At 35.1% G+C, this 23684-nt stretch overlaps 1 protein-coding gene across 7 annotated transcripts in view; it reads right to left on the bottom strand.

Moving 5' to 3' along the window:
• The window catches only part of BMPR1B (bone morphogenetic protein receptor type 1B), a 397895-nt gene that overhangs the window by 49189 nt on the left and 325022 nt on the right, over nt 1-23684 (bottom strand). The window lies entirely within an intron of this gene.

Here is a 23684-nt window from a genome sequence, read left to right on the forward strand (position 1 = left end):
AAGTTTGCCTGCCTAAACACCTCAGTACTGCTTGCTATCCAGGTGCAGTGGGTGTTGGTAAGCCTGTATGTCACCCTGCCATGTTGGCTTCCTTCTTTTTAAAGCTGGTTCTCAATCTTGCTAACTTTATGACCTGAGTAACCTCGAAGTAACTTGAAGTGATGAAAGTACGTTATTTAAAATTTATTACATCCTGCTTCCTTCATACCAGACCCCTTCACTTTGAAGTTTTAAAACAAAATAATTAAAATTCATTTATTATGCATATGTCTCATTAGCAAATATATATCGGGTGCCTTTCCTGTTCCTGGCACAGCCTGCATATGTAGGATGAACTGAAGATACACAGGATTTCCCATCTGGTGGGAAAAGTGGTTAAATGGAATGTTTATACTGAAAGGTCTCTGTTAGAAAAGGAAACATCTTAATATCAGAAATAAGATGTCTTTTAGTAAAAACACTTTAAGAAAGGATTCATATTTTCTTTTACATTTTAACTTTAATTAAAGACTGATATAGGGGCGCCTGTGTGGCTCAGTGGGTTAAAGCCTCTGCCTTCAGCTCGGGTCGTGGTCCCGGGGTTCTGGGATCTAGCCCCGCATGGGGCTCTCTGCTCGACGGGGAGCCTGCTTCCTCCTCTCTCTGCCTGCCTCCTCTGCCTACTTGTGATCTGTCTGCCAAATAAATAAATAAAAATCTTTAAAAAAAAAGTCTGATATAAATTCTAGCTAGAAGGAAGTTCTTTGCAATATTGTTTCTAACAACCCACGTTTACAACAGTGGACAGGTCAGAGCTCTAAAAAGAGATTCCTATGTAGTCATTAAAATGTTGGTATGGAAATAAAGTTATTGGCAAAAAAAATATTAAAATATATTTTTTTGTGGGAAAGGTAGATTAAAAAGTATTTTAATTATGAATTCCACTAGAATAACAGAAAAAAAAGCCTTTAAAAAAAGAACCTACAATATAAAAGAGATTAATAAAAACATGGTAAGCAGAAAAAAAGCAGTTAACTAATTTAACTAAGCAAAGATGCTGACTCTTAGTCCAAAGGTGGAGAAAAACCAAAAGCAAATCCATTTTACCACTTAACTCCAAAAAGACCTCAGAGTGGTACCAGAAGTGGCTTTGAGAAGTATAGTTCAGCTGCCCTCTCCTATCCCCAAAGGCTGGTAACATCATCTCCACCCTCCCTTCCCCTGCACCCCCGCAGAAGACTAAAAGAGTAAATCTGTTATACATATCACTGAGATGCCTTCCTTATGAATTCCTCTTCTATCATCAAGGTGAAGGGCTGCAGAAAACTAACCACAGGAGAGGGCAAGGGATACCATCTTACTGCAAACATTCAGTGACCATCTACACTGGCTGTCAACTCCTCCTGTTCTCTCCTTCTACATGGCTTTCAGAACTTGATACAGCCTGGCTTATCTCTTCTTTACTCAGGAATTTGACCAGGTCAAGAACAAACAAAATACCCAAAGACAGGGATGTTAGAGATTTCTCAGCAAAATAGCTCTGCAATATTATATGGTAAGGCCCATTGGTGACAAGATCTACCCAATGAAAGGAGCTTCTAATCAGATCTTATAGTGATCCATTCTCTTATGCACAAGCCACTAATTCAGGGTCACTAGATATATGAAGAAACCTCAAATACCAAATATTGAGAACAAATCACACACAAAAAAGAAACCTACTTAGAAAAAACACACAATGGGGAAAAAACTTTAAAAAACTATAATTAATACTGTCATTCTCATTTAAACAATACATAAATGAAACAAGAACGTGTTGCTACCAAAAGGGAGTAACAAATAAGGAACTCTAAAAATATGATTGCATAAATTAGAATCCCAATAGGTGAGTTGAAATAAAGATCAGGAAATCTCCCACACTGTAGTTTAAAACACAGAGATGGAAGAGTTCAGTAAATTAGAGCATCAATCTAGGAAATTCAAAATGTGAGTAATAATAATATCTCTGGAAAGAGACACTTGAGAAAACAGAGGGGAGAAATCATCAAATAAATAAATTGTGTACCATTTCCATAACTGAAAATCATGGTTTTCTAGTTTAAAAGGATTCAGAGTATATGAATAGATCTACACACCAAGGTATGTTGTAAATTACATAACATGACAGACAAAGGGAGATCTTATATAATATATATTTTATGTATATAAAAGAGATTAAAAGTAAGGGTAGCACTGAATTTTCTACAACAAAACTGGAACGTAGAATAAAATAGAGTAATGTCTTCAAAATTGTGAAGAGAAAGTATTTCAAATCCAGAAATCAATACTTGAGTAAATTACAGATCAAATATGATATGAAAAAAATTGAAGATTTTCAAGATGTCAAAAATTTACCTCTCATACACCTTTCTCAGGAAGCTACTGGAAGAGAGGCTCTCTCCAAATGAATGTGTAAACAAGAAGACAAAAGAAAGGAGTTTCCACTATGGGAGATCTAACCCAAGTGCAAGGAGAAGCATACTCTCAAGATAATGGTAAAGGTGGTTGGTAAGATGAAAACTGACTGGACCGAAGGAACATCAAGCCTGACTGAAGGCAGGTCCAAAAATTTGGGGAGAAGAAATCCAAGAAGTTAAAATTAATACAATAACTCAGGTGTTTTAAATTTAAACTGATCAAGAGTTAGGAAATTAATTTGTGATGGAAATATAGGACTCTAAGGAAACAAATAACATTTTAACTTCTAGACATATAGCATAGGGAATGGAAATATGTATATAGTGGGAAAGACTGGTAAAGCTTCAAATGTGGAAAGTCAAAGGTAATGCCTAAAATTGAATAATCAAGAGGTAGCCATACAATTATTTATTTAGAGAAATGGAGAAAAATTACCAAAAGAACAAATGTAAAAAGAACAGGTGCATTCGGTACTAAACAGAAGAAATTGGAAGGATACTTTAATAAAAAATAAGCCATCCTCTTCATGTTAAAACAAAAATTAGCAAGTTTTCAAATAATGTATCTCATATGATGAATCCTTTGTAGTCTGTGTGTGTGAGAAAAAAATGAAGGATTCACATATATGTGCATATTGATAAAATGTAGGAAGAACTTAGTTCTTGTGGAAAATTTAATGACCTCTGTCAAGGACTACTAAATTTTGCATCATGAAATTTTCATATTTTGCATCATGAAGTTTTTCATAGCTTGCATTTAAAAGGACCATGATTTGTGTTTCTACATCAGACTGGATCCATGGAGTAGCTCTAGATGGTAGCTGGAGCTATTTAAATGCATTTGCAAACTGCTTCTCAGTTCAAAACAAGGAAGTAATTAGTCTCATAGCCTGACCAGGGAATAAAGAACATCAGTGAACAAGGAAAACTCAGGCAATCTAAAAACAAAATCCAGTAAGGAAGAAGAAACTTTCCTAAATAATCTTCATTATGGGATACACCACCGAACCAATGATCTTTGGCTTGGTAGTGACACTGAATCCACTATGGTTTACCATATTTTATGTGTTTGTATGTATGTGTGCCTCAATCTATATTGCAAGTTACCAGCAATCTATTTTGAGGTATTCTGTAGAACATTCTAAGTTAACTACTTCAATTATTAATATGGAAAGACATCTGAGTCGGCTAGCTCCACGCAAGTTTCTGTCAATTCCTGATCTCAAACACTAGACAGTTAAAAACCATACCTTCTTTAAAATTTGTAAAGATGAGATAGGGCTACATCATCTTTCTAAAATACTTAACACTAACATGTAGTCAGAATGTATATCATTTTGCCAGAAACACACTCCTCAGGAAAAAAAAAAAAAGAGAGAGAGAGAGAGAGAGAAAAAAATATTGCTAGCTCATAATAGAGATACTATTTCTATAAGGCAAGTTAACAGATAAGATCCTGAATAAACATATTAGGCTGCATTCATACAATGTAACCTGTACAAGTAAAAGTGGTGAGGATGATAAAATGATTTCTTTAATTAGCATAATTAAAGAAATTAATGGTTAAATGCAAATGAGACAATTGGAGACTTCTTCACTTGCTTTTGCCAAAATAATCAAATCAAGAGAGTAATTTATGTAAAAGTCTTCAACTGCTACTTAGGAGTCGATTAATCTATATGAGTTTAACTCCCTGTGAAATGAAATTCATTATCACATAATTAATATTTCTAGTTGTGAGATAAAATAATTGAGTGATAATTTGGAGGTTAACAGAAGACAAGGGGGAAGAGAAGCAGTAGCAGCAGAATGATTAAATGATTAGTAGGATGATCTTATTAGATTTATCTTAAAATCTAAGGATGCTATTAAAAAGAAAAATTGTAACATCTTTTTCTTGAGATATAACTGACGTTCAACATTATATAAGTTCCAGGTGTATAACATGATGATTGAACATGTGTGTATATTACAAAAGATCATCACACTAAGCCCAATTAACATCCATTACCATGCATTGGTTTTTTTCCTTATGATGAGAATTTTTAAGATCTCTCTTAGCAATTTTCAAATATGCAATATGGTATTGTTTGGTGTATTACATATTAACTATATTACAATATTACACAGTGCCATACTGCACATTAAATTCCCATGAATTATTTATAAGTGGAAGTTTGTACCTTCTGACTCTCTTCACCCATTTCACTTACTCCCATCCCTTGCCTCTAGCAATAACCAATCGGTTTTATCAATGAGCTTGACTTATTTGTTTTGTATTGTTTTGTAAGCCTCCCCATATAAGTGAGACCATCTGGTATTTGTCTTTCTCTGTCTTATTTCACTTAACATAATGACCTCAAGGTCCATCCATGCTGCCACAAATGGCAAGACTTCTTTCTTTTTATGACTGAATAGTACTTCAGTGTGTACTTATATACAACATTTTTTTATCCATTCATCCACTGATGGACACTAAGGTTGTTTCCATATCTTGGCTATTGTAAATAATATAGCAATGATGATGGGGTGTATATATCTTTTCAAGTTAAGTATTTTCCTTTTTCTTTGGATGAATATCCAGAAGTGAAACTGCTGGACATATAGTGTTTGTTTGTTTGTTTTTTAATTTTTGAGAACCCTCCGTACTGTTTTCCATAGCAGTTGCACCAATTTAGACTCCCAAGAGTAGGGCTCAAGGGTTCCCTTTTCCCCACATCCTTGTCAGCATTTGTAATTGTTTGTTTCTTTGATAACAACCATTCTAACAGGTGTGATATAAAATCTCATCTTGAGTTGCATTTCCCTGATGATTAATAAAGTTGAGCATCTTTCCATGTACCTGTTTGGCATCTGGATGTCTTCTTTGGAAAAGCATCAATTCAGACCTGCTGCCCATTTTCAACTCATATATATATATATATATATATATATATATATATATATATTCTGGATATTAATCCCTTATCAGATATATGATTTGCAACTATTTTCTCCCACTTAGTAGGTTCCCTTTTTTATTTTGTCAATGATTTCCTATCATGTGCAGAAGCTTTTCAGTTTGAGATATAGTACCACTTGTTTGTTTCTTTTTTCTTTTTTTGCTTTAGTTGCCTTTGCTTTTGGGGTTAGATCCAACAAATCATCACCAAGACTAATATCAAGGAGCCTATGTCTATGTTTTTTTCCAGGAGTTTTATGGTTACAGGTCTTAAGATTGAGGTTTTAATCCATTTTGAGTTAATTTCTGTGTATGGTCTAAGATTGGTTGAGTTTTCCCAACAACATTAACTGAAGAAACTGTCTTTTCCTACTTATATATTCTCGGTTCTTTTGTCCCAAGTTAATTGACCATGTATGCAGGGGTTTATTTTTAGGTTTTCTGTTCTGTCAATCTATGTATCTGTTTTTATGCCAATACCATACTGTTTTGATTACTATAGTCTTATAATATACAGCTGACCCATGAAAAACATGTGCAGATTTTATAGGTAGGTTTTTTTCAACACAGTACAGTACTGTAAATGTATTTTGTCTTATGATTTTTTAAATGACATTTTCTTTTTTCTAGCTTACTTTATTTTAAGAATATAGTATATAATACCTATAATATACAAATATGGTTAATCAATTGTTTATGTTTTTGGTAAGGCTTCCAAGTCAACAGTAGGCTACTAGTTTAGGGAAATAAAAAGTTATATATGAATTTTTACTGCATGGGGGATAAGCACCCCTAAAACCCACATTGTTAAAGGATAGACTATAGTTTGAAATCAGGGAGCATGATGACTCCAGCTTTGTTCTTTCTCAAGATTGCTTTGGCTATTTGATGTCTTTCGTGGCTCCATAAACATTATTTAGAATTGTTTGCCACTGGAATTTTTATGGGGATTGCACTGAATCTGTAGATTGCTCTGGGTAGTATGAACATTTTAACAATATTAAATCTTACAATTTGTGAGCATGAAATATTTTTCCCTTTATTTGTGTCAATTCTTTCATCCAATGACTTGTAGTTTTTAGTGTATAGATCTTTCATTTCCTTGGTTAAATTTATTCCTAGGTATCTTATTCTTTTTGATGCATTTGTAAGTGAGACTATTTTCTTATTTTTTTCTTTTTGATATTTCATTACTAGTGTATAGAAATGCAACAGATTACTATATATTGATTTTATATCCTGTAACTTCACTGGAATTCATTTACTAGTTCTACTGTTTTTTGGTGAAGTCCTTTGCATCTGTAAACTGTGACATCTTTACTTTTTCCTTTCCGATTTGGATCTCTTTTATTTCTTTTTCTTATAAGTGCTCTAGGATTTCCAATACTATGTTGAATAGAAGTGGTGAGAGTGGGCATCCTTGTCTTATTCCTGCTCTTAGAAGAAAGGCTATCAGCTTTTCACTACTGAATATAATGTTAGCTGTGGGCTTCTTATATATCCTCTTTATTATTTTTTTAAAGATTATTATTTATTTATTTGACAGATAAAGATCACAAGCAGGCAGAGAGGCAGGCAGAGAGAGACAGAGGAGGAAGCAGGCTCCCTGCTGAGCAGAGGGCCCGAGGCGGGGGCTCGACCCCAGGACTCTGGGATCATGACTGGAGACGAAGGCAGAGGCTTTAACCCACTGAGCCACGCAGGCACCCCTGTTTTTATTAATTTTTGATGTGAGTTCCCTCTATACGTTCTTCGTCAAGAGTTTTTTATTACAAACTGATGTTGATTTCTGTCAAATGTTTTTTCTGTATCTATTGTGTTGATCATATGATTTTTATTCTTCATTTTTTAATGTGGTATATCATATTTATTAAGTTGCAGATGTTTAGCCATCCATGTACCCCTGGAATACTACTTGATCATGGTGAATGATCCTTTTAATGGACTGTTGTATTGAGTTTGCAAATACTTTGCTGAGGATTTTGCATCTGTGTTCATCAGGGATATTGGTTAATAATTTTCTTTTCTTGTGGCGTCCTTGTCTGGTTTCAGTACCACGGTACTGCAGGCCTCATAAAATGAGTTTGAATGTATTCCTTCCTCTTCTGTTTTTTTGAAGAGTTTGAGAAGAATTGGTATTCATTCTTCTTTGATTGTTTGGCAGAATTCACCAGTGAAGTTATCTAGTCCTGGACTTCTGTTTGTTGGGGGGTTCTTAATTACTGATTAAGATCTTCTTAATAGCCAGTTCCCATTTGAGAAAAAGGGACAATAAGAAACTGGACTGTTTTGTCGACTGTTATCATTATGAAAAGGGATTTATCTGTAAAAATTAACTTTCATATAAAACCATACTCAATTTCTGCAAAATTAAGCCAGCCTCACAAACGTAAGCCAGGCATTTTGGAACAAAGACAAGACAGAACACATCAACTAAGGCATAAAAAGCACAATTACATGAATATACAAAGAATAATGATTTTATTAAAGCATGAATTTAGCCAGATAATAATGATGCTGAAATAAGAATTAGAAGAAAAGACAAAGATACATATTGATAATAAATGTGAACATCCAGATAAACAACAGAATAGCAATCATGCAGATTTACACCAAATATGAGATGTCTGATTAAGATAATTATCAAATTGTATTTTTTATATGTCATTATACTTATTAGATTTCTAGTATCCCTCCATTTGAAACAGGAGAAAGGCAGACTTCAAGAGATTTAAAAAAAGTTTGATTATTCAGCTCATTCAAATAATGTAAGATTCTTTATTAATTAGATCTTCATTTTACTTGATTTTGCATTAAATTTTATATAAAAGATAACTATTGAAAGCAATTGAAAATAACTACTAAAGAAACATTAAATATAACTTAGTACATCATATTTTCTAAACCAACAGGTTAAATCTGTATAAAAAATCTTCTACTAAGGAAAGCTAAATAGTTAACAGCTTCTAATTAATTGAACAGAATTTCAACAAAAGTGATTATTTCTTACCAATAGCTTTCCAGCCAATTATTTTTTTATATTTAGTAACAGAAGAATGTAAGGGGAAAAATGGAAAAAGTCTAACTTCAGAAATTTCTTAGAATACTTCACTGAATAAATCACTCTTTAGAAGCTCATTCCATTCTTCACTTTCCTTTCTCCCTCCTACCCTCTCCATCTTCCCTCCCCTGTCTCTCCAATAACAATCTTTAACTTAGCAGTGTGAACCCTGACAATTCCGATACTGTCCACCCAGCATAGCTGGTTACATTATAGTTAACACAAATAGTTAATTATCGAAATTACCCTGATAATAAAAAACAGGGCTGTGGAAGCCAATCTAAAATTAGTTTTCATTTTTTTAGAGGGTCATGAGATTTTTAGGGAACAAATGAACCACAAGATGACTTCAAGACATATGTTTGCTCATTTGTGTGTTTTTAATGAATTGCAACTAGATTATATTTATATTCCTTATGATTTTCATACCTAAGAGATTTATAGACTTTTTAGGCAAATTAATCAAACTTCATGAAATAACCTGATGATTATCACGCAGTAGTATGTGACTTCCATTCAATCACAAAGTTTAAATAGGAAGTTACCTTTATTGAATATCTTGAATATCTTTACTTGGATATATGTTTTGGTTATATACATGTTTTCAGTTATTTGTATACTTGTATATACTTAAATACAAGTTTTCTGTGGCATCTCTTCTTGCATAGTTTAGCAAATAAGGTAGTGTTATAAAGAGTTTCTTTAAAGTATTTGTTTGGGATCAGTGGACAATTATTAGCTAGTAGGTTGGTATAAAACCTCACAATAACTAATTTTTTACCTATAGGCTTAATAATTCATTTATTTTTAAAATATTTCTAGGAAGTGGTGAGGCAACATGGGGGCTTAAGTGGGTAGAAGAAGAATAAATGAAACAAGATGGGATTGGGAGGGAGACAAACCATTAAGTGACTCTTAATCTCACAAAACAAACTGAGGGTTGCTGGGGGGGAGGGGGTTTGGGAGAAGGGGGTGGGATTATGGACATTGAGGAGGGTATGTGCTTTGGTGAGTGCTGTGAAGTGTGTAAACCTGGTGATTCACAGACCTGTACCCCTGGGGATAAAAATATATGTTTATAAAAAATAAAAAATTAATTTAAAAAAAAGATTAAACAAAACAAAACAAAACAAAACAAAAAATATTTCTATATTATTTTAAATTACTGTGTACTCTTCCTCATGATTTTTACAGAAAAACAAAATAAGATTTTTACAAAAATTAAGAAAACACAGAACTAAAGTAAATATGTATATATATATATATATATATATATATATATATATATATATAAATTTATAACAGTACAGGTCTCCAACAGATAAATTTTAACTTCCATATTCACCCATTATATCCTGAAGTATATTTTAGCTATATTTGGCTTAAACGTTTTTCTCAGTAACATTCTTATCACTTCAAAAACAGAATAAATAAAACATTTTAAGTTTTGTGATACAGAAAACTGTTTCATACATCACAGTGAAGAGAATATCAGAATTCACTGTCACATTAAAACAGAAAACAATCTATGAATAATATTGGTCTCTAATCAAGGAAACTTACATTGTAAAACACAACGAAATGAGAATTGGATTTGACTCTTCAAAATTCCTTGAAAGATGACATATGATTATTTTGTGCCACAGGATCTACTACTAATCTTTCCCCTTTCCTCATTTTTTTTTAGTTTTTTTTTTTTTTTAAGCTCTCTGAATATCCCCAAAATTAACAAAGTTTCAAGTGTTATCACTGTTCTACCCCATCTTCACCAGAGGGCAGGCAGGAGAAAGAAGAGAAATTGAAATTCCTATCACACAAGTTTGTACTTTAAGTATCTTGGATAAAAAGATTAATGAGGAAACATTTAATAGTACTAAATTGGTGAACAGTCCTTTGAGAAGGATCTATCCTACTCCTATCCACACTGTAATGATAATAAATAATGTGACCCAATGCCCATTCCCTTTCTCAAACAAAACTGATTTAAATACATTGGTTAAAACAAAGGCTTATGGTACATAGGAATAAATCTTGAATCAGAGCTTAAAAACAATATTAATCTTTAAAATAACTTCTGGTGATTTCAAACAATGTGTTTAAATAACTAAATTCTTTTCATCATTTAAAACTTGAATCCTTTAACTCAGTTCAGTGATTTAATTTACTGTCTAGTAAGTTTATTGAATTAAAAGGCCCAATCTCAATTCTCATTGCCTAACCCCCCTTTATTATATGAAGCCATTTTCAGATAAGTTTTGTAAATTGTTTGCAAAAAAAATTTAGAAAAAAAAATGAACAATGAAACCCAGTCATTAATAAAAAATTGGAATATGTTAATTCCTAAAAAGTAACAAAATACAAATACGAGTCTGATTCAAAAATGCCAAACTGAAATCACATATAGTTTAAGGGGAGAGTAGACTTTCTCTTACTAACTATAATGTTATCTGTACATGAATCTTTCTCCTTCAAGAGTCTCAGAAGTCAGAGGACAAAGGGACAAAGGTAAGATTCTGTGGTAAATTCCTGGACATGCTGGGGGGTGAGGGGTGGGGAGTGAAATGTCAGATGAGAAGCCAGTATCAGGTATGGTCACCCTGCAGTGGACACAGACTTGACCAAGACAGAGGCTAAAACAGACAAAATAGTTCAAGCCCCAGCTCCACTATTCCCTTGCTCTGGGCCCTTTGCAAATCACTTCACCTTCCTTACACAAGATGCAGAGAGCACCGGCACTCACTGGTTTGCTGGGAGGACTGGAGGAGATATTCCAAGCAAAGATCTGTCATAGTGCCTTGCAAATAGAAAGAGTGATATTAGTAATCACTGTCATTTGCTGCGCTGCTTAAGCTTATGATTCAATTTTTGTGTGTTCATTCTTCAGATTTTTCTTTCCCTCTCTCAGTTTTTTCGTTCCTTTCCCCTACCTCTTCATCTTCTACATTCCTCTATTTCCTATTTTTCTTTTTCTTCTCTCCCCAACCTCTTTCTCTCAACTCTCTATCCCTCTTCAATTCCCCTTTCTTCTGCTTCATTTTACTTACTTTTAGTTTCTCTTTCTTTTTAGTTTCATCACTGTGAGCAAAAAAGTCTATAAAATACAGAGTTGGGGGTTTTAAGAAACATTGAAAATTTGTGCAAAGCCAACTAATACATTATTCTTAATTTTTTTCTTATTGTGCATTAATTTATTTAGCAAATAATCATTAAATCTATTCCATTCACAAAACACAATGGCCCAGAGCACTTGAAGTGCCCCCAATAAAATAACAATCTTGCTGGTGAGACAAATCAACTACACGTGGAACATGGTGAGACAAATCAACCACATATGGAAAACCAAAAAACAGTATATGCAAACAATCAAATAGATGTCATAATGCCACATATAATTGTCAAATAGAAGTCAGTCTTAGGTAGGGGTGCACAGGAGGGAAGAGGACTATGGGTGGCAGTAATGAACCAATATCTTTTACAGAAAACAGAAGCACCGAAACCAGGGATACTGACAAGTTTTCATTTCCACGGTTTATTGTTGACACTATTGAGTAGGTTAAGAAAACACATTAGTTTAAAAATGTTAGAGATGTGCTGGCTCTCTACAGAAACGAGGGCTTTTATCATAAAATATCTCTACATGTTTCCATTTATTGGCAATTGCATCTCTTTTCACCACACTCACACATCCACATTACTGCATCACTCAGGCTCTGTAGGATAATCATGTTTTCAACATTTTACATCATAAAAGCCCTGCCAAGAGGTCCCAAAACATCTGGATAAAAAGTGAAAGCTTCAATCATTCAAGTATTTTATTTTATGGGATGCTAGATTATGACTTGAGCAAATCATAAAAGGATTAAATATCACATAAATTTGAACAGACAACATATACATTTATATTTATTTATTTGGTAGGTAACAAATGCAGAGCTATGAGCCTGAGGAAACACAAGTGATTATGATTGAATACAGTTCTTTGGACATCACAGGTATACCCTCTAAAGGTAAGACAGCAGCTGGCTTTTCCCTCAGGTCTTAATATGCTTTTAAATTTAGAGAAACTCAAACAATATGTTCAAATAAATTAAAAATCTTTGAAAATACTCAAAACTATAACATAGTTAAAGGTATCTTAATGAAAGTATCAATACAAGAAGCAATGAACTTAACAAGCAAGTAACTACTATGTTTAAAAATAATTTAACATTGAACAATCTATATCCATAAAATAGCACAATCACAGCTGATAGGATGGTTTTAAAATTAAAAGCGCCTGTGTATTTTATCCCTGTGTAAAGCCATATTGTTGGCAAAGAAACTGAATCACAGTCCCCGTGGCAGTAAAAGGTCAGAGAGTCAACTTGGACTTGGCAGATAACCAGGAGTTACGGTTTTATTCAGTGACTCCTACCAATGCTCTGTTCCACAGAATTCTGAGGCTAATCAAAGCCGATGTTTAGCTTGCCACCACACCCAAACTTACTCCTCACAAGCACTCCCAAGACAGCTTGACAGGTAAAACTACTTGGAACATACTCCTACAGGTAAAGAAGAAAAGTCACAATGAAGGCAGACAGAGCAGAAACCAAATCACCACGTTTATGCTATTCTTTTTCCCCAAAGGAAAAAAAAACCTGGAAAGCACTTAGGATCTCTTCGTTTCTAATCCTTTCTGTAACCTCTAATTGGATAACTGTTAAAAGATACCTTAGTTAAGGTGCATATTGACGTAAAAATACAGACATGTCACTATTTCAAATGTTTATCTATTTGAGGCATATAACATAGAGACTACTCGTGTTTATATTTTTAAATCTCAACTTAGAATGCACTATTACCAACTACTCATCACCAGTAACTTTAAAGGTTTATCTCTCATGAGACAATATGGAATGATGGTACCAATAACAAAATGTATTAAAACAAAATCTGAATACTAGAAAGCCTTCCTAGTTTTAAGGGTAAAACTGTGAAGAAACAACTGTTCACATGCTGCAGTATCATCTACATTGCTTCGTTTACATTTATGCTTTATGCTTCTTAACAATGTCTTCTGAGACAGACGCCAAAACTGACATGAAGTACTAAAATATCTTTGTCTTCCTTTTCGAGTGTCTACCTTGATAAAAAGAATTTATAACATCCTTATTAAAAGTAAGCGACTTAGTAACTACACTTTCAAAACATTCATGGGTACTAATATTTAAATGCATAATTAATACTTTGAACAGATGCTAGATTGGCATTTTTCAAAAATCCTGTTTGGAAGAAAGCAACCTTGGCTTTTAAAAACCTACAAATTCAGAGTTACATGTCAGAGAGAACAGATGAATTCTCAGTGTCAAAGCTACGAACAATTAAATTACACCACAAGGACTTTACATAGCCCCAACACTTGATTCTAAGCATGACAGTGTTGGAAAATCTGTCAGGGTAAACACACACACACCCACTCCAACACATATACAGCACAAAACACATGTAAAAGTTTCCGTAGTTAAAAGTAAGCTAAATTATAGACTCCTGGGAGGGCTAAGCTGAACTGCATTTTCCTGACATGTGATTCTTGCACAGAAAGTTTTTGAACCCCCCTGAACTGCTCTATTCCACCCTCTATGCCAAGAAAGATTAAGTTCTATCATCTTTTCTTGTGCCGAAATGGACTTCACTGGCCTTGCAAACAATTTTTGAAGGGTAAAAACAGGCTCTAAGATATAAAGCTTCTCCCACTACTCACTTTTGATTTCTGTTCACTTGATAGATCGTTGCCAGGTTCCCTGGGATGAGACATGAGGAGGAGGCACAGAATTGCTAGGGGTTTCCACTAAAAAGACCAGCACTGAAGGCAGCACTAATCCTGCACCTGTGATGTGTTATTCCCCAGTTAAGAAATGCAGTCCAGACTGTGGTTGCCTAATACAGCTCAGCTGTTTTTTCAGTCCTCCCTTTGATTATAAACTGGCAAGAGAGATTATTCCAGTCAGGCATTGAGCTGTGCTCAGGATACATGGCATATGACAGTGGAAAGGTAAAAGAGAAAGGAAACCTTAGAATCAAAAAAATAAATAAAAAGAAAGAAAAGAAAAAAGTCACTGACCACAGTGTATTATATATCATTTCCAGATGGTTAAAAGCTGCCTCTGATTATAACCAAGGCAGAAAATATAGGACGTTAAAATACCTAGAAATCTATTTTCGATATTGCCCTGCTGCCACTCAGAGTGGTACTTCAATGTTCAATTCTTAAGTTTATTTTAAAATAAGGACAACTTCACCAGCTGATCAGCTATGTAAACATTTTTAAATCTTTCTTTAAAGAGGCTTACCAAACCTAAAAGTCAAACTCCTCTTACAATTTGGAACCTTTCATAATGTTGGGAAACCTGAAAACCAAATGACTTCTATTAATTTTTTTGTTTTTATTAAATCCACCATATCATTTGACTTATTAACATTTTTTATATAAAATCTGTATTTGAGACTTAACTATCCTATTCACCACATGTGGTTATACCAGCTTTAGATATTTATTTTACCCAGCATAAAATGACTAGCAAGTCCAAACTGATTTAAAAGACACGTATCATTCACAGGCTGACTACACAGCACTGTGATTTCACAGAGAGGAAGAAAAAATGGCCACGATGTTCAGGAGCCATAAAATCTAGTAGTGGACAGTAGAAAAGAAGTTACTTTCTGTTGCTGTTCTTGTTCTTTAGTCATAAAAGGGCTGCTGACCATTCCCTCACACCAATGCCCACACTCCATTTCCTTTTCACACTCTATATAAGCACAAAACCATCTAGCCCCCAGGCTAGTATCTGTGCCATTTTAAATAAATAATCTAAAACCTTATCCAAAAAAAAAAACAGATACCCTTTCCTAATAGCAGATGGTTAAAAAATAAAAACAAAAAATTAATTTATAGGCACAAAAAGAGGTGAAGTGAAGAAAATATATCCATTTCAAAAAAAAAAAAAAAAACCTTAAATATATACATTGAAGAAAAGGTTTTAATGTTTTTTTATCAATTACCTACTATCTGCTAAGCAAAGCACTTTACTAAAAAAATTAGAAAAACTCCCCATGATATATGTTAAGAACAATAGAGAAAAAAAAATTCCTGTGACTATAAAGACATTCTCTCTAATCAGAATTTGACAAATTGTATGACTTATATCCAGATTTTGGGGTTAGAGATAATACTGCATCTAGGTTTCCCAGTAACACTCTCAGACCCACTAAAGGAGGACCAAAATTTAGGTGGTATGCCACAATATGTTCTATTTACCTTCTCCTGACTATTCCCATAACCCAGTTTGGGCATCCGAATTAAAACAAGATGGCTGAATTGGCTCCTGGATATGGATATGACTAGCAACGTACAGACTTTTGATATTTTAAGATGAAAATACTTTTCCTCTGAATTAATCGGCCATTAAAATAAGGCTGAGATTTTGAACCACATCTGCTCAGCTTTGATTTTTAGGAATAAGTTTGCCAAAGTATAATCTTGTTGACTTTTGGGCAGAAACACTGAGGAAAGATCTGAACTGAGGCTATGTTATTATAATGATTGTGTTATCTTAAATCTGAGTATGGCACACATTGGAACATTCTGGCCTGATACTGTTCAAGCTGTCCCTCTTTTGATAAACTAAAGGCTTCAGTTTTCAAAACATTCTCCAAAAGCAATCTTATTATTTTTAATTTTTAATTGTATAAAGCCTAGTAGACTCAGTGGCCCAGACTTTGAAAATCCTTACTGATCTTACCTTTATATTTTCTTCCTTTGTATTTCCTTATCCAATTTGTATCTCCTCATTTATGCTAATAATGTACATACCCACACACTATATTCTAAGGCCAAAATGTTTCTTTCCTTCTCCTTCAAATAGTCACCAGTATGGGGTCTCATGACACACAAACAATTAAAAAAAGAAAAAAAAATGTGAATCCAAGGATGCTATAGGAAAAATATTTTCCTCTCATAAACCCTTTCTTTAGATGTTTCTGTATTTGAAATCATATCGACATAGGTATTTATGTGTGTTGTATTTTTTGCCCTGAAATATTTTGGTAAGTTGGGTATATGATCTTAAAGTTCAGAATCAGTATAAGAAGGTAAGAAACCTATACTTACTTATGTTCTATTTCAATTACCAAAGTGCTCCCCAAGACTAGTGATACTTGTATGGGAGCAAAGGACAGTGGCTCTCTTAATTAGATTAGTTAGAAAGTTGTCCACATTCACAAAGAGTATATGAGATCAAACAAAATATTTTACCAAAATGTAAGAGTTGGTATTTCAGCTATTAAGAAACCTTTCCTTCTGTTTACCTACAGAATGTCCTACTCTCCACTAAAAACCCAAAAAATAATTCAGTAGAGAAGGCAAGACTTATTATTATTTAATGAGTTGGAGACTGGTAAAACTTATCAACTCGAACAATTACGGTCATCAGACCTGCTGATCCTCTCTAGAAGCAAAGTCTCATACTGGTTCATTTTTTTGTTTTGTCTTTTCCCTAAGGAAAGAGCATGATGATCTTTCAGAATAAATGGGCCCCACTTACAATCAAAGACTACTTAGGAATTAAAGTTATTTATTTTCTTTCCATCTTTCTCGGCAGACAAAAGATATTCGTTTTCATCACTAAAACCACAGTAGCTACTTGAGAGTAGTGTGAAAATTTGCTGGTGACTCCCATTCTCTATCATCCAATCAACTAGCCTGACCAGAAAAGTATTAAACTTGTGCTAATTACTAATTAGATAGAGAATGTAAAATAAAACACACCCCTCTAACAGCTACTTCCTAAAACAGTTTCACCCCAGCCTTTGGAATATACATTTTGTGACAGCTTTTGTGCATGCCAAAATTGTGGTAAAGGTAACACTGCTCTTCCAATTTCATACCAATAAGGGGCAAAGAAAGTCTTAGCCAATAGGCGCCATCCCAAACAATCCACCCACCCCCAACTGTGCCAGGCTCTTGCCTTTGTTGAGCTCAGTGTCTCTTCACTTGCAAGAAAGTCTAAGCAGAGAGATCATTAGTTATGACATGTAGACGCTAGCAGATAATGTTGACTCACTTCAGGAACTATTAAACTATAAACAGTGTGCTGAAAGCCATTTATCTACATTTTAGAATAAACAGCAGAAGCCACTCAATTAAATAGATTGCAAGGAATAGGCTGCTGAGGCCAAACCAAGTGAAGCTTCATTTTGAGAAGAAAAATCTGTGAATTTAATAAAGATCAATCCAGGATCCCACTTTACTTTACACTATAAATATAAAAGATATATGTTATAACATATATTTTAAAAGGCCAATTGATTCAGTTACCAAAGTTATTGCAGTGGGTTCAAGTTGGAAGTAAATTTACTGGTACTCGATAGATATATTCCCTTAAGTGACAACATTTATGGTAATACTCATGTTTAACAAATGTATGTTTATCAAGGAGAGCATTACCTATCACTATATAAAAGGTAAAGCTGAATTAGGTCAGTTTTCTTTGTCAGCAGTCTTCCGATACACAAACAATTTAACTATTTGGAGAAATAATTTCTAAATGACTCTTCCAGGGTGGGGGGTGGAACAGAACCTAAGTGCTATTTTACATTTATTTACATTTTTCTGTAAATATATATACATATTTCTACCTCCAGCATGTGAAAACGCTTCCAGAAAAACACTAATATTTCATGGAACCTTGGATTCCACAGTTGATGAGGATAGAAGATAAATCAAGGCCCTTATTTCAAGTACCATACACAGGTAACACGGTGCATTTAGAATTTATTTTTCCTACTTGTCAGAGAACAAATCAAAATCTGCTCTTTTTCACACTCCCAGATGTCAGAAGCTTTTCAAAACAATCCTGAGGTCAGGGAAGAGAACACACAGGTGTGTGTTATGTCAACTACTGAAAGCAACTGAAGGTTAGCCTGGAATCCGATCCTTCCACCAGCACATTCTTGTGAGCATTACAAATGCTCCCTGAAGGAATATTACACTAATGCTGACTTATTTTAAAAAACACCCCAAATCTCATTAGATCTATTCCTTAGCAGCATTGTTCAAAAGCATCTCTGCTAGTAACAACAAACTCTCACCTCTTAGCAAACCTTTAATCTTTTCTCCAATATCACTTCTTCTGCTCTACTTTCACTGACAATACAACGGGTACAGCAACGGTAAAATATTCAACATCAACACACATAAGTGTTCGTCACATCATGAAAGCTATGACAACTCACAAAAAAACTTAAATATGAGGAGATCAGGGACAAATGCTTAAGAGTAACTGGTTCACATGAACAGCCACTAGGCCTTGGGAAAACCATACTACATTTTGACTGTTGGAGGTAACCAGCCTGCAACAGAAAAGATGGCAGTAGTATTTCAGACTCTGAAACGACCAGTGTTTATGCTAAAAAACCATATGCCTGGTCATTCCAAACCTCTATTCAACACAAACAGCACCTTTCTTCATTTTCACAAAAGAAGTGATCGGAAGAACGTTCTTGCCATTGAATGACGAAGTTCCAGTTGAGATTGGAAAAATTCTGCCTACCGGTAAAATGACCCAATAGTCACAGATTTCTGATTATCTTTACTAATACTCCAGAATAACCACATCAATTTCAACTTTAATAATTCACTGTCAATCGGATTAACAGTTATTCCAAAAATTTAGTATTTCTATAAGCCTTCCTTTTCCTTCTCTCTCACACACATTTGTCCAGAGTGAGGACCCACAAGTAACAAATTACTGTCATAAAACCTATCTCTTCCTGCCAAACGTTCCTAGTATTTTCCAAACCTCAAAAATGTCTCACTACTGAATAACTGCACCCCGCCCCCAGCTAAGGATCCCAAAACCAAAACAATTAAAACATTATTTTTTCCTTTTTCTACTTCTCAGTCCCTCATCAAATGCCTAAATGGTGATGCCCCAAACAAGAGCGCCTGTTCAGCGAGCTGCACCATGCCATTCTCAATGTCTGCTGCAGTACTGGCGGTAGCTGACAGATTTACTTATATATTTCTTATCTATGTATACCAAGTTTCGCAGCTTTGCTTTTCTTCTTAGTAGCAGCAAACCTAGAGGCATTTTACCAGTGAGATTCCATGATATACAGGGAAAACGGGAACAGGGCTCTCTCTCTATTCAAGTGTACGTGCTCTTTGATCTGAGATCATTTTCTGTTTTCCTTTCTCATTTTTTGCCTCCCAACCCCCAAAGTCTTCTAGAAAACTTCAGTATTCTTAAAGACCCAGATGTTTCCTTTCTTATTCTCCACTCCCATGGAGAAGATAGGAAACACCAGGTGTGAAATATTCCTATTTGCCCCCGACTCAACAACCCCTCCCCACCCCGCTCCCTGCTCGTGAGCTTTCGTCCTTGCTTGTCATCTCAGGAGAGTTTCCCCACCATTTGTGTGTCCTCTTCTCCCACAGCCAGATGCACCCCCAGGAACACAGCCTCTCACACAGAGAATGACGTGCCCTCATCCGTTCCTTCCCAGGTTATGAGCAAAGAGTAGTTTTCCTAGCCTGGATCAGCCCAGCTAAAGAAAGGGCTTAGGACAAAGATAAAACAAGTGTACTATAAAGAAAGGGGAAAAAAAAACCTGAAAGGAAAATTTGACATGTTTATCTTGTAGTAACTTATATTCAAAACATGTAACCAAGCACCAACTCTTACAATAAGACAAGTCACATGTGTAACAGGATAACTAGACTCCAAACAGGTGTAAGAATCATGATTTCTAACCTTAGCTACGCTACTAAGTGGAAATTTCCAGAATGTCCAGAATGGTTTATTGGGGGGGGGGGGGGCAGCACAGTGATGATTTACCAATAAGGCTTAAGTAGTAAACACAGGTTCTCAGGACATGTTTGTGTAAGGAATGCCGATGAATGAATTAGATTACCAGAAAAGACTCAGCCAAACATACCTGTCTAGATTAGAAATTCACTGCAAAGCCAATGACCCTGAGTCAATACCATAATATAGCAGAGCTGCATGTGTGACGGCTTTTCCCATGACTGCATTCCCTGGACAGGCAACAAAGAGCGATAACAGGTGTTTCTACAGAAAAGACTCATGTGCAGCAAGACACCGTGGTTGCTCTGGTAACCAATATATTGCAAACCTGTAACATGTAATACCTCTGTTCCCAACTCCATCCTTACCTAATAAAGAATTTGGGGAAAGGACATCTAACTTCCCATTGCCTAAAATCGTAACCAGCCATGGACACGAGGGATAAAAACAAATCCAAACCTGCCTGGCTACAAACACAGAAAACCATTCACAACTGAGTACACTTTTTAAAAATATATATAGGCTATGGCTATAAATGTGGATATTCCTGACTTCACTCACCTAATTTCAGGCAGATTTTAAGATTGACACTATATTTACATATTGAGGGAATATTAAAGTTATTTATGCTTGAGAGTCTGCATGACTGAGTTTGCTGAGAAGGGACTGGAATAGACTGAAAGGAGACTACTCTATATTAGAGAAAGGGGAGCAAGGACAAGACAAACGGCCAAAAATGAACAGCAGTCCTGAATTCCCAAAATTAAACACAGTAATCTGGAAATAACTTTCATTTCCCTTGAGCTTATTATTTACATAAACTATATTTAAATAAAGGTTGAATTTTATGCTGGCACAGCATACTAACTCAATCGATTAAACTTGTTTTAAATTTCTTTAAAGATTTTATTTATTTGAGAGAGAGGGCAGAATGAGTAAGTGAGAGCACATGCAGGGGGGAGGCGCAGAGGGAGAGGAAGAAGCAGACTCTTTGCTGAGCCGAGAGCCTGATGCAGGACTGGATCCTAGGCCTCTGAGATCATGACCTGAGCCAAACGCAGACCCTTGACCAACTGAGCCACGCAGGGGCCCCACTTGTTTTAAATTCTACTTAGCAATATTAAATGGAAACAAACTAGGAAGAAAGGCAAAAAGGAATAAACAGAGTGATGGTACCAAACCTTAATTCCATCCTCCATAAGGTATTTTGGGTTGCAGGTGAAGAGAGTAAGCATCAGCACACACAGTATAGTAAGTACTATGACCTCCTCTCTAGAAATCACAAAAAAATGAGTGTTATCCTGAAGTCTTACTAGTCTACTCTGAAGAGATGGGTTGTCTGACCTTGACTATCATAAACACTTTCTTGTTCCAAACACCTGCAGTTCCTTCTGCTTTAACATGGTATTAATCTTCCCTCATACACTCTTTTTAGATCACTCTTTTTAGATCAGGTAAATTTCTAACATGTACTGAGTTCCTAGGGCCAGAATAAAATCTATTGGTAATTTTGTTAACAACAGAAGTAATGAGTATCTATCTGTCCTTCCTCAGAGAAAGCAATGGCTATTCTACCGTAACCTTCTGTCTTTTTCTTTTGTGTTTGTTTTTGTTTCATTTTTTTTAAAGATTTTATTTATTTATTTGACAGATTGAGATCACAAGGAGGCAGAGAGAGAGATGTGGAAGCATGATCCCCACTGAGCAGGGAGCCCAATGTGGGGCTCCATCCCAGGACCCTGGGATCACGACCCAAGCTGAAGGCAGAGGCTTAACCCACTGAGCCATCCAGGCGCCCCTGTTTTTGTTTTTGTTTTCATAAACATCTATGTGAGAATAACATAGTTATTCTTGCCAAAGATACTGAAGTTATTTTCATCTGCTAAACAAAAAAGGAATAAAAGGAGACTAAGTAAAAATAAGAATAATTATGTTAAAAATCCTGCCATGTTCAAGGCACCTGGGTAGCTCAGTTGGTTAAGCATCTGCCTTCTGCTCAGGTCATGATCCCAGGATCTTGGGATTGAGCCTGGAGCCCTGTGTCAGGCTTTCTGTTCAGCAGGGAATCTGCTTCTCCCTCTCCCTCTGCAGCACCCCTGCTTGTTCTCTCTCTCTCTCTCTCTCTCCCAAATAAATAAATAAATAAATAGATAAAAATACTGACAGGTTCAAAGCAATTTAGGGGTCACAATACTATATATTTGTATACCCTGAATTAGTTTATCGGTAAAACAATATGGTAGGAAGAAGGGATTTGGCTGGCTCTGTAGGTGGAGCATGTGACTCTTGATCTGAGGGTTGGGAGTTTGAGCCCCACGTTGGGTACAGAGATTACTTAACAGTAAAATCTTAAAAAAAAAAAAAAAAAGATGATACCAAGATATGTTTTCTAACCTCCCTTCTACTTCAAACACATTATGGTCCTACATACCTTCTACTTTGCTAGTATCCATTCTTTTTTTAATATCTAAAGCATGAAAGGAGGTTATTAAATATTACATTCATAAAATATAAGAATTTCTGTTCTGCCATTTATTAGTTGTGACCGTAGGCAAATTCTTAATTTCCTTTGGTCTCAAACACTTCATGATATTAATATCTACATTTCAAGGAGGTTTTGAGAGGTAATCATTTACAGAACGTCTGGGTGGCCAATCTGTTAAGTGTCTGCCTTAGCTCAGGTCATGATCCCAGGGTCCTGGGATCAAGCCCCACACTGGACTCTCTGCTCAGCAGGGAGCCTGCTTCTCCCTCTGCCTCTGCCTGCTGCCCCCACCTTGCTTGTGATACTTCACAAAAAGTGGACAAGTAGGAGTCTCCTAAAAGTCAGATGCAATGTGGAATCTGAAACCCTATTGATGAAATTTTCATATTCTGATAAATTACAATCTACTGTCTCATGGATAGTTTGGATTTTTTACACATACATGAATATGAAACATGGGCACTGGTTGAAAAAAAAACTGATTGACTCAGCTAGGCAGATCAGTTCTGTAGATACGGACTTTGCAAAATCCTAATTTTTCTTTGTAAGTTTGAGTTTTATCATTTGGAATAAATACTGTCATTTGTTTTCCTTGAAGTAACGGGCTCACTTCATTCATTTTTGAGGCTATGTCTATAAATACACCTAAAAAACCATAGTTTGTCATTCTTTCTAGTAAAAGTTATGTTTCATGAAAAAAGTCTCAAAGTAACCACTAATCTTCAGTATGCTGAACAATTTCATTACATATGATCCACATTCTGTCACCCAATAGTAAAAAGACATTGACTCAGAGGTTGGAATTTAATAAAATTAAAAATTTTTACTACTTCATTCAGGATATTATTAGATGAAGCTAGCTTTCTTTGTTTGGTGTTTGGTTGGTTGAGTGACTGTTTATTTGGTTGGCGGGTTTGGT

This window comes from Mustela lutreola, chromosome 1 (assembly GCF_030435805.1).
Source record: "Mustela lutreola isolate mMusLut2 chromosome 1, mMusLut2.pri, whole genome shotgun sequence".
NCBI lineage: Eukaryota > Metazoa > Chordata > Mammalia > Carnivora > Mustelidae > Mustela > Mustela lutreola.